Raw genomic sequence first — 11,560 nt, 5'->3', positions numbered from 1 at the left:
TCACACCCACCGTGGTACCCAGCCCAGGGTAGAGCTCATTGATACTTGAGGTCAGAAGCCTGGTCAGATCTTATATTTGGAGCCTCCCAAGCTCCTTGAACATTGCCTGTCCATGCATGGCAAGACTTCCCTCAATAAATGTAAATTTTATGTTGGTGTCTATGGCATTTGCACGGATGGAGGCTGGAAGGGGATGGAGAGGACTGCAGTGGTGGTGTGGGCGGAACCTGCTGTCACTCCATCACCGCTCTGCTCATTTCACCCGTATGACCTTGTCCATCGCACTCAGGGCATCTCGTCAGACCTGCTCCCCTTGGGCGGCGGGGTATGCTGCCTGCGTGGTGATGCCCAGTCTTGAGAAATCTCTCCAGCTAGGGAAAGGGTATCTGGATCTTTACTTCTGGGCAAGAAACCCTCTCCTCCCCAGCATTCCCGTCTTTTGGAAAGAGCAGTTGTTTTTCTGCTTTGAAGGAAACCCAAGGAAACTGTGCTTGGGAACCGCAGGGAGGAGCCTGGTCATTGTTCAACAGTCTCCCTTCGACGGCGCAGCTCAGTCGCTGACCAGGATCCTGGGCGGGGGTGGAGCCGACAGAGGGTTTGGCCTCCAGCAAGGCTCATGCTGTGGATTCTCTCCTCAGCTCTGCAGCTCTAACTCAAAGGACAAGACCGAACATGTCCTGGTGCCTTGATTTGCCCCTCAAAACAGGAGGCGGTGTGGTCTTTCTGGTGGAGCCTCGTGTCTCCTGTGAGCACTGGAGATCCTGTGACTGCAGATGAGTCTGGGGGCTGGGCTCCAGGAATACTGGGGGACAGTATCCCTCACCTTCTTCTTCAACCAGCACTTATAACCAGCGTCTACTGGGCACCCGCTGTGCTCCACGCTTTGGGGTGGTGGATAGTGAAAATGCAAGGCCAGATACGGCAGGCCCTTGCCCTGGAGGAGCCCTTGCAGCCTAAGGGGAAGAAAAGGGGACATCAGAGGTTTGCATCCGCCTGGGTGCTGAGAACCTTGAGGAGGGCCTGTCTCTGGCGGGAGGCATCGGGGAAAGTGAGAGGAGACCATGCTTGAGCTGAGTTTTGACAAACAGGAACCAGTTACTCAGGGAAGACGATTTTAGGTAGAGGAGGCGTAATGTGTGAGACGGGCCAGCGGCACAGAACTTCACAGTGTGTTGAGGGATGCGTGGTGAGTTTGGCCTGCCTATAGTATGAGGGTTTCGAGGAGGAGTGAAGCAATCAGCCTTGGATTTTATAATGATCACTGTACCTGGCGAGGAGGGAGGGCTGGAGGGGCCGGGATAGCAGTGGGTAGGCAGGCGGAGGCTCTGTAGTGGTCCCCGTGCCCGTGAGGGAATCTGGAGAGCAGGCGACCACAGAGGAGACATCGGGGAAAGTGGCCAGAGTTCCTGCTGGTGGTTATGTGTGTACTCGTGTGTATGCGAGTGTGTGCACGTACACATGTGCATGTGTGTATGTGCGTGAGAGCATGTGCCTGCACAGGTGCATGCACGTGGATGTGGGTGTGTACATGCATGTAGAGATGCATGTTTGTGCAGGTGTGTGGGGGCTGGCGGAGGTATGATAGAGAGGGCTGGGGAACCCACATTTGATGAACTTGGTATTACAGTCTTCATTTTCCATTTGAGTAAACTAAGACTCCCATACGTTAAATGATGTCATTTCTTCATTCAATGAATACTGAACCCTCCATGTGGAGGGCATATTTCACATATCTTGCCACTTTTAATCCTTAAAGAAACATTATAAAGGAGTTACTGTTATCTCCCCATTTTACAGATGAAGAAACAGGCTCAGAGAGAGAAAAATCCTGATGGGATTGACCTGCGTGTCATGGATTCTACATGGAGTCCATGGGAAACATCAGCTGGGACTTTTCCAGACTGGTGGGATTCTCATTTTGAATACCCATATTCTCTCCTCATCCCTTTTTTTTTTTCACATAAAGGATGATATGAGGGCTTTTCAGAGCCCTCCAAGGATACAGGCAAGAAAGACTGAGGGGACCAGTAAAGATTTCTTAAAACAATAAGAAATATATATGCATACAATCCTCCTTAAGGCAACTTCCTCTAAGAAAAAATCCAAAGCAGCGAATGGGAGGTAGGGGGAGGTCTACAGGGTTGCTGTTTGCTGCAGAGTGTCCTTCCTTCTGTTTTAATATCAAGCCTCTAAGTCTGATACATGTTAATACAATGTTCACTGGAAAGAAGAATGGTTGTGATATATGCTGTAAACCAGCACTTCCAAATTTTACTGTGTATGTGGGCCACCTGGGGATCTTGTTAAAACACAGATTCTGATTCAGTGGGTCTGGGTGGGGCCTGACATTCGGTGTTTGTCATGTGCTCCCAGGGATGTCCATATGGCCACACGGCAGGATTTGGACCACCCTTTGAGGAGCAAGACTGAACAGGAAACAGAGTCAGGGGTACCTGTGGTTAATGAAGAGGGGAGCATGGCCAGGAGCCTGAGGGAGAAGAGAATGAGTTTTGCTTTGAATGTGTTGTGTTTGAGGAACAGATTCTTCCTGGGGGAAATTGTGTGGTGATGACTAGTGGGGGGTCAGAGTTCAATGAAAGTCAGCAAGAGGTCAGTGAGAGGTCAGAGTTGAAGACTCAGATCACCACCATCTTGGGAGTTGTCGTGGACACCTTGGGGGAAACAAAGTTGCTAAAGGAGGGAGAGACAGAGTTTGGGAAGAGAAAAAGTAATCGGGCATAGGGTCTAGGACGAGACATTTAAGAAGAGAAGAAGGGAGACCAGTGACGACACTGACAAGCGTGGTCAAAATGTTAGAACAACCAGCAGGGTTGGGTGACAGAAACCGGGCGAGAAGACAGGAGGAGGTGGGGCAGAGCTGGGCCCTTCCGTCCCCCCAGGCCCCCACTCCCATTCGTCTCCTGGGAGGAGACGGTCACCCTGCAGCAACAGCTCTGTTGCCTTCTGGACTCTGGTTGGGTTCAACCAATGGGGAGCACTGGCGGGGGGGTGAGGGGAGGAGGCAGGTGAGCGGTGTGTGTTCCCCTCGCCCTTAGCCTCCATCGCAGGCCCGCGGTCCCACAGCTCCCACTGGTTCTGGTAGCTCTTCCGTTACTGGCCCCAGCATTCTGCATCGTTCCTTGTGAATTTACAGAGGTGTAGGGTGGTTTGGCAAAAGCCCCTAAGCTTGTGTGTGCCATTTGCATTCCATTTGGACCACGACCGATAGAGAGGGGTTGGGCGACAGTGCCAGATGTTCTATGAGGAAGACTGGGACCACGACGTAACATTTCACAGTTGAGAGCTCTCCTTGTTTCCCCAGAGCCATTTCCCAAAGATGCTGGGGAGGGTGAGTTGAGGATGGAATGAAACTGGATGAAGTATAGACCACAGCAAGTTCCCTACCTACGAGCCTTCAAGTTGCGAACGTTCAAAGAGGCCAACGTGCCTTCGCACGTCCAGTCACGTAAGTTAGTTCACAAGTCTGGCGTACATTGTCACGTGCGTGTATCCTCTACAAGTGGTTGTGCTTTTGTGTACTTTACTCTACAGTATAGAGTACAGTAGTACAGTGTCTTTATTTCAAGCCCAGGCTGTTCGGAAGCAAGCGTAAAAGCAGCAGTGATGTAGCTGGTACTGCTAAGAAGCGCCAAGCGATAATGATGGAAACAAAAGTGGGGGAAGAAGAAGTAACTGAAGACCCAAAGAGATTTACAACGCAGGAAATGGAGAGGGGTTTTTCTTTATGTGAGGAGGCACTGTTAGTTTTGAGGCCCAGGACCCGAATGTAGAACGGTACATGAAGGTTGCAGCAGCCGTTCAGAATGCGATTCAGTGCTACCGTGTCATCTATGACAAGAAGAAAAGAGCTACTACCCAGACATCACTGGATCGTTTATTCAAGGGAGTAGATAGAATTGAATCCAGCAAGGAACCGGAACCTGTGCCATGAACGTCAGGCGTGAGTGAAACTGCAGCTTGCCCTCCATCTCCTATTGCTGACGATCCTTCAGCTCTACCATCTCCCACCCCCTCTCCCTCCATCAGTCGGTAACTCTTCTTGCCTGTTCACTCGATGCCAGCCCCTGGATGCCAGCTGTTGTACTGTACTACTGTACTTTTCAGGGTACTGTGCTGTAAGATTAAAAATGTTTTCTTTATTTTTTGTGTTTGTTTTTTTATATACTATTTGTGTGAAAAGTATTATAAACCTATTACGGTGTTCGTTGGGTACCTAGGCTAACTTCATTGGACTTAACGAAAGGGCTCTCGGAACCGAACTTGTTTGTATGTAGGGGACTCCTTCGAGAAGCTTGGCTTTGAAGAGAGTGAGGGAAGCAGGGCAGTAGCTGGAGGAAAGGCTGGGGTTGAGGAAGGTGATTTTAGGGTTGGAGAACCTGGAGCACATTTATAGGCAGATAGGCAGGTGCTGTCAGACAAGGAGAGACTGAAGATGCAAAAGAGTGAATGAATGATGGATGGAGGGGTCGCAGTGGTCCGAGGCCTCAGGATCAGCAGGACACGGAAGACTCAGCTTCATAAAGGAGGAGACATGTTTCCTTTGTAAGGGATAAGGAAGAAGGGATGGGTGGGTGATGAAACGGGGAGTTTGTGGAGGAGTGAGGGGGCATTGACACACCTCCCCTTGGAGGCTTTGATCTTTTTCCTGACAGAGGAGGTTGATCTCTACCTGAAAATGAAGGGGCAGGGGGTGGGGAGAGAAGTTTAGAAAAAGCTGCTGTAAGGAGGGAAACCAGAAACATCTGGAGAACAATGTAAGGAGGGGTAGCAGCCAGGAGGCCTTTTCTACATTCTGTGGTCCCTAATCTCTCTCACCACGTGGGCCACGCTTTGTGCACTGGTCCATTCTCTCTCCCCTCACAATGGCTTCTGCTGCAGCATTCAACACTAAATGCACTGTAATTGTGGGGTCTCTTGCCTTTGTGGGGTAATTACTTGTCTTTCAGGATTTCAACCCCCTCCTTCCTCTGATCCAGCATGGTGTCTGGGTGCAGCGTGAAGCACATGAGTCCTCATCAGGTTTGCTTGCTGGCTCTGGCTCATCTCAGGATGAGGGTGCACCACCCCCTTCTCAGCTCTGTGGGCATCCGTCCACATCTTGCATTTGACTCAGCTCACCATGGCACAAATCCTGCCTGGTCTGGAATTACAGATCCAGTGCCTACCTCTCTCTTACCCCCTTTAGAAAGGGAGAATCTGATTGGCTCAGCCCAACTAATGGGTTGATTTCTCCTGGGTCAGGTCTCCACTGGTGTTTCAGGTAGCTCTGGCCAGGACAAGGGGGCCACATGGTACAGATATGGGCCTATAGACTCACCCTTCACAAAAATTGTGGTTGGTGTTCAAGCAACTTTATATAAGAAGATCTTAATGAGATTAACACCCTCGAAAGAGTTTTGTGCATTGGGCTTTGGATTGATGTGAATGAAATTGTTCCAGGAAAATTCCTTTGGTTACTTTTCTGGGACGATGAAAGCTCCCTAAGGGATAACAGGGAATTAACTAATTGCTCCCCAAAGATACTTCACCATGAGGTGGAGAAAAAGAGTGAGATTTCTCATTATTATGATTATTTTTATGACCCCAGCAGGCAGATCTGACTGGTGGAGACATCTATTCAGAGGCTGAGGTGGTAAAGATAGAACCTGGGCATGTTCATTACCAGTGCCTGCCCAGAGCTGCTGTGCCTTAGGCAGAGAAAGCCTCAAAGCCCAGAGAAGAGGCTCCAGCCTCTTCCTAAGGCACAGTGGTGAGGTTTGGAAAGAGCCTGGGATTTGGAGTTGGAGCATCTTGTTGGAAGCCTCACTCTGCTCCATATCATTGCAGGCAAATCTGTATCTCACTGAGATTACAATTTTCAAGACACAGCATCCCTGGATGGATAAGACATTGGGTTAAATTCACACTAAGGTGTGGCTGACGCATTACTCAAACTTTTCCTTGGAGCCAGTTCTGACTCTAAGAAGGGCACTAAGCTTTGAAGAACAGGAGTAGAGGAAATACCACAGAAAGAAGACGTCAGTAAGTCTAAAGGCCAGATATTCTATTAGGGAGATTTCTACCTGCTTAGCATTGAGTTGATTATTCTCAAGCCTGGCTGCATAGGCGTGGTGCTCAGTGGGCTTTTAACACGTATGTCTACGTAGAAGAAAGCCATCACTTGGAATGTTTGTAAAGCGTTTGTCTCTGTCATGGGCTTGAAAATCTGGGCTCCGTTTTCCATGAGATACTTGCCGACCTTTCCCCTCGACTGCCCACACCAATCCTGTTTGAAAGAGACAATTCTGAACACTGTCAGTGCTCAGCTGTGACCCTTCAGCCTGCTGACCCATGAAGGTATGTGTTCCCTCCATAAATGGCCAGGTTCCCTGATTTATTGTTATTTTTCTTTTTTAAAAAAAATTAATTTATTAACTTTATTTTTGGCTGCGTTGGGTATTTTTAAATATAAATTTATTTTATTTTACTTATTTTTGGCTGCGTTGGGTCTTCGTTGCTGCACGCGGGGCTTTCTCTAGTTGCGGCGAGCGGGGGCTACTCTTCGTTGCAGTGCATGGGCTTGTCATTGCGGTGGCTTCTCTTGTTGTGGAGCACGGGCTCTAGGCGCACGGGCCCTAGGCACGTGGGCGCGCGGGCTCTATAGAGTGCAGGCTCGGTAATTGCGGCACACGGGTTTAGGCGCTCCCCGGCATGTGGGATCTTCCCGGACCAGGGCTCCAACCCGTGTCCCCTGCATTGGCAGGCGGATTCTTAACCACTGTGCCACGAGGAAAGTCCCGCTATTTTTCTTTAGAAAATAAAAACAAAAACCCGGGAAGCCTCCTTCCCCAAGCAACAACAACAATAACAACAAAGAGACCCCACTGGGTCTGTTTCTCAAGGAGACGATCCTTCATCAAGTCTCACTGCCACATGTATTTCTTTTTAAAAGATTCCTGACTTCATGTCTCCCCAAGGACTCTGTCAGGATGATCTCACCTTCTGAAATTGGCAGGAAATAAGCATTCTGATTTCATTCTAGCTCAAGAACAGAAAGGTGATTGTTAAGCAGAAATTGTCCAGTCAGTAATCAGACAAGCCCAGTCACTTCTTCTCAAAAAGATTCTGGCCAAATGCTGGAGTTACTTTCTGCAGGTAAGATTGACCTTGAACACACAGACTCCTATAAGAGCCAGAAGTCCTGTTTTTTTAAAGTCCTGGTTGCTTTCGAGGGCCTTTGTAAAGGAAAAGGAGACCTGGGAGGAGTGGACTAATGTGGAACCTTTCCTATTACAAGCACATAGAAATGGGGCATAAAATGAAAACCAAATTAGTCCAGTTGCTGGAACTGAAGAGGTAATGGAGAAACACAGCCGGAAGTGGTGAGTGGCACTCTAGCTAGCAAGGGGTGTGAGTGTATCTGTCTGTGCTCTTATTAGACTGGGGTAGGGCCCATGCAGAGATGAGAGTGAAGGCCTTGGGCCAGTGCCAGCCAGAGGCCTAAACAAGGAAGAAAAAGGTGGGGGGCTTGCAGGGCTGAACTCTCCAAGAAAGGAGGACTAGGAAAAAAAATCCAGTCGTTGATTAAGGAAGATGCCAAGAAAGTTTGCTCCAGCCTGGATTCTGGGTGAAAAAATTTAAAGCCTTTTGTGAAAAAGTGAAATCCCAAGCTTCCGCTTTGAGAGGTTCTGGAGACGATGTACACTGTCTATGAATTGGGGACATCCTAGATTAAAAAATGCATGTAAAGAGTGGTCCTGGTTATGTTACTCTTAGGACACATGCAGACACAGATGAAAAGTCACTCTGGTCATAGGAGTTTTCCATTGAAAACTCAAGCTGAGTTAAAGATGATCTTTCAGCAAAAATTTACAAAATACCTTATGGAAAGATCCACCATGAACAAGAATTTGCAGATGCAGCAAGCAGGAGTGTCAGCAATTCCCGCCTTGAGATCATAGAAAAGCAGTCTGAAAGAGACCATAAATATAGGGATGTTTACATGATTAAAGAGATAAAAAGAAAAATAGAAGCCACAATGGAAGAATAACCATTATGAAAAAGAGTGGGAGTAATACTGATAATACAATATATTTGTGTTCATGTTCAGATTTAAAAATAAGTAGACTTAAACTGAGGAAAATGGGTTGCCACCAACCAAGCAACCAACCACCCAACCAACAAGCAAAATAACAAAAGCCAACAACATCTCCTCCATTTCCCCCCCAAAACCCAAAGTACAAAAAAAACCTCCGAAAGCCATATCTTGGAAAGAGAAAATGGGAGGCCCTCATTTTGTCCTTGTGTATTTCAACCCACTGAAGCTTAGCATGGTTTATATACTCTTGTAAACTGTACCAGTCAGCACTAGGTTTATCATCAGGATAAGAATGCAGACTCTAAACTTGGTTGCCTACGACACCAAAATAATCTTTCTATTACGGTATGATAATGGAAAGAAATGGAAATACTGGGCCAGTAAAGTTCCTGTGAGCAACCCTGTATGATCACACAGTGGAAGAGAATGAATAGGGAATCTGAGTGGAGTCATGAGATGGGCAAAGGAAGTTTAAAAAAATCGTATAATTGTACAATTCAAGCATACGTGGTAGAGAACTTGGGCGCCGGACATGCCTGGTGGTCAGCCACCATCAATCTAATGAATCAGTGTTAGCTTTGCTTCTTCCTACACATGCTCTATCCCAGTGTTGCTACAGAGACAGTCGAGTCCACTCTCTTGTTAGTACCTGGATTTGGGTTGCAAGTGACATGGTTGTAGAAAAAAGAAGAAAAAGGTTGGACAGGAAAAAAGAAAACTGCCATGATTTGAGATTGTATGATGGCCAACATGGACCATCTATGAGAATCTATAGGCAAAATATTCAAAATAATGAGAGTTTAGAAAGGTTACTGGAAATGATCAATGTACAAAATCATTAGTAAAAAAATTAGAAAATTTAATGAAAAATACTATTTATAATAACAACAGTAACAAAAAACTATGAACTCTTAGAAACAGATGTAATAAAAGAGTGCAAGAGCATCATGGAAAAAAAATCAAAACAATTTATTGAAAATATAAAATAAGACCTAAGTAGTTGGAGACAAAATACCATGGATAGAAAGACTTGACATCATAAAAGATGTCAATTTTTGTCCAAATTAAAGTCTGTTTGATTCCAATAAGAATTCTCAAGAATTTTTTTTATGGAACTTGACAAAATAGGTCTAAATATTCAAATAAAAGAGGGAATGCCAGAAGTATTCAAAAAATCTTAAATAATCATCATAATTTTAATGATGATGATGAGAGATTTGCCCTTCCAGATTTCAAAAATTTATACAAAACTATAGCATATAGCTTAAACAGTGTGATATAGGTATAGGATAGAGAAATCTACCAGTGAAACAGAATAGAGAGTGTAGAAACGGACTTATGTACATTGGGAATTTGGCTTATGACAAAGGTAGCATTACAAGGCAGCAGGGATAGAGCAGACTTTTTTCCCCCAGCTTTATTGAGATATAATTGGCCTACCACATTGCGTAAGTTTAAGGTGTAAAATGTGATGCGTGATTACCACCATAGAGTTAATTAACATCTCCATTACTTAACATAATTATCATTTCTTTTTCTGTGGTCAGAACATGAAGATCCACTCTCAGAAACTTTTAAGTATACAATACAGTATTGTTAACTATAGTCACCATGCTGTACATTAGATCCCCAGAACTTACTCATCTTATAACTGGAGGTTTGTACCCTTTCACTGACATTTCCCCATTTCCCCCACCCTCCCACCCCGGCACTACCATTCTACTCTCTCTTCCTATGAGTTCAGTTTTTTTAAGATTCCACATAAAGTGATATCATACAGGATTTGTCTTTCTCTGTCTGACTCATTCTACCTAGCATAATCTGTCGAGGTCCATCTATGTTGTTGCAAGTGGTGGGATTTCCTTCTTTCTTAAATAATATTCCATATATATATGTACCACATCTTCTTTATCTATTTGTTTGTGGATGGACCCTCAGGTTGTTTCCACATCTTGTTATTGTGACTAATGCTGTAATGAACATGGGAGTGCTGATATCTCTTTGAAATTCTGATTTCATTTCCTTTGGATATATGCCCAGAAGTGGGATTGCTGGATCATATGGTAGTTCTATTTTTAATTTTTTGAGGAACCTTCATACTCCTTCATGTCCATAATGGCTGTATCAATTTACATTCCCACCAACAGTGCACTGAGTTTCCCTTTACTCCACATCCTCACCAACACATGTGGTCTCTTTTTGATAATAGCCATCCTAACAGGAGTGAGGTGATATCTTATTGTGATTTTGACTTGCATTTCCCTGGTGATTAGCCATGTTGAGCATATTTTCATGTATGTACCTGTTGACTATCTGTATGTGTTCTTTGGGAAAATGTCTATTCAGTTCCTTTGCCCATTTTTAAACCAGGTTGTTTGTTTGCTATGAGTTGTATGAGTTCCTTATATATTTTGGATATGAACTCCTTATCAGATAGATGATTTGCAAATATTTTCTTCCATTCTGTAGGTTGTTTTTCCATTTAGTTGATTGTTTCTTTTGCTGTGCAGAAGCTTTTTAGTTTGACATAGTTCCACTTATTTATTTTTGCCTTTGTTGCTTGTGCTTTTGATGTCGTATCCAAAAAATTGTTTCTAACACGAAGGTCAAGGAGTTTTCCCAATGTTTTCTTCTAGGAGTTTTATGGTTTCAGGTGTTATATTTAAGCCTTTAATTCATTTTGAGTTAATTTCTGCGAGTTGTATAAGATAGGGGTCCAATTTCATTTTTCTGCATGTGATTATTCAGTTTTCCCAGCACCATTCATTGAAGAAACTGTCCTTTCCCCATTGAGTTTTGTTGACTCCCTTGCCAAATATTAGTTGACCTTGTAGGCAAGGGTTTAATTCTGGGGTCTCAATTCTGTTCTATTGGTCTATGAGTCTATTTTTAATGTCAGTGCCATACCGTTTTGATACTATAGCTTTGTAATATCTTCCTGTAAAATCAGGAAGTGTGATGGCTCCAGCTTTGTTTTTCTTTCTCAAGATTGCTTTTGCTGTTCAGAGTCCTTTGTGGTTTCTTATGAGTTTCAGGATTTTTTTTTTTCTATTTCTGTGAAAAATGCCATTGGAATTTTGATAAAGATTGCACTGAATCTATAAGTGGCTTTGGGTAGTATGGACATTTTAACAATATTAATTCTTCTGATCCATGAACATAGGATATCTTTCCAGGTATTTGTGTCTTTTTCAATTCTTTCATCAAAGTCTTATAGTTTTCATTTTACAGATCTTTCACCTCCTTTGTTAAATTTATTCCTCAGTGTTTTATTGTTGTTGATGCTATTGTGAATAGGATTGTTTTCTTTATTTCTTTTTCAGATATTTCTTTTTTTTTTTTTTTTTGCGGTACGCGGGCCTCTCACTGTTGTGGCCTCTCCCTTTTGCGGAGCACAGGCTCCGGACGCACAGGCTCAGCGGCCATGGCTCACGGGCCCAGCCGCTCCGCAGCATGCGGGAT

General features: G+C 44.7%; 1 pseudogene; it reads left to right on the top strand.

The window, feature by feature from the left end:
* Window positions 1-3,375: 3,375 nt before the first annotated feature.
* Window positions 3,376-11,560, top strand: part of LOC102996072 (Golgi reassembly-stacking protein 2-like) — a 42,296-nt pseudogene continuing 34,111 nt past the window's right edge.

Source organism: Physeter macrocephalus, chromosome 12 (assembly GCF_002837175.3).
Source record: "Physeter macrocephalus isolate SW-GA chromosome 12, ASM283717v5, whole genome shotgun sequence".
Classification (NCBI taxonomy): domain Eukaryota; kingdom Metazoa; phylum Chordata; class Mammalia; order Artiodactyla; family Physeteridae; genus Physeter; species Physeter macrocephalus.
Note: the sequence above shows the minus strand (reverse complement) of the source record. Positions and strands in the feature narration are given on the sequence as shown.